Raw genomic sequence first — 1,188 nt, forward strand, 5'->3', positions numbered from 1 at the left:
CAGGAAGAAGTTGGGAGATAGACTTCACTGAGGTAAAGCCAGGAAAGTATGGGTACAAGTATTTGCTGGTCATGGTGGATACTTTTTCAGGATGGGTGGAGGCTTTTCCAACTAAACATGAAACTAGCCAGATGGTGGCAAAGAAATTAATAGAGGAGATAGTACCCAGATATGGGATCCCTGAGGCTATAGGTTCCGATAACAGCCCGGCTTTCATTAGTAAGGTGCTACAGGGACTAGCCTAAGCTTTGGGGACAGATTGGAAGTTACATTGTGTTCGTCATGGTGGATACTTTTTCAGGATGGGTGGAGGCTTTTCCAACTAAACATGAAACTAGCCAGATGGTGGCAAAGAAATTAATAGAGGAGATAGTACCCAGATATGGGATCCCTGAGGCTATAGGTTCCGATAACAGCCCGGCTTTCATTAGTAAGGTGCTACAGGGACTAGCCTAAGCTTTGGGGACAGATTGGAAGTTACATTGTGCCTATTACCCACAAAGCTCTGGGCAAGTAGAAAGAATGAATTGGACATTAATGGAGACCCTTTCTAAATTAGTAATTGAGACTAATGATGACTGGGTGTCCCTCCTCCCCTTAGCCATTTTCCAGGTTCAAAACTCCCCCTATGTGCATGGTCTAACTCCCTTTGAAATAATGTACAGGGCCCCTCCACCAATAACCCGGCGAGCACAGCCCCTGGGGGAAGAGAGGTCAGCCCCCGAATATTTAAATGTGTTGCAATCCCTTGCCAAAGTACAGCAGGAAATTTGGCCCCTAATCAAAACATACTATGAAGGGGAAAGAACCCCTATTATGGAGCATGGCATAGTCCCAGTGGATACGGTCTGGGTAAAAAGACACAAAGTAAATACTCTTAAACCCAGATGAAAGGGACCTTATGTTATATTGTCTACCACCCCCACTGCCCTAAAGGTTGACGGCATTGCTCCATGGGTCCACCACACCCATGTTCGGAAGGCCTTGCCTCTCGAGGACCCAGAATCCTGTGTGAAGGAGTGGGAGATGTGGCCAAATCCTGCTAATCCCTTGAAGCTACAGCTGAGCCATACATGAAAGGATTCCTGCTGATAAGCTCACTGTTATGGGCCCTCCAGAGAACAGTAGTGTCAGCGGGAGCTCGGAACATCAACCCCCACCAACCAGTACTCCAGACATGGATCCTGC

The sequence above is a fragment of the Nannospalax galili genome, unplaced genomic scaffold (genome assembly GCF_000622305.1).
Source record: "Nannospalax galili isolate Female #2095 unplaced genomic scaffold, S.galili_v1.0 scaffold2071, whole genome shotgun sequence".
In the NCBI taxonomy this organism is placed as follows: domain Eukaryota; kingdom Metazoa; phylum Chordata; class Mammalia; order Rodentia; family Spalacidae; genus Nannospalax; species Nannospalax galili.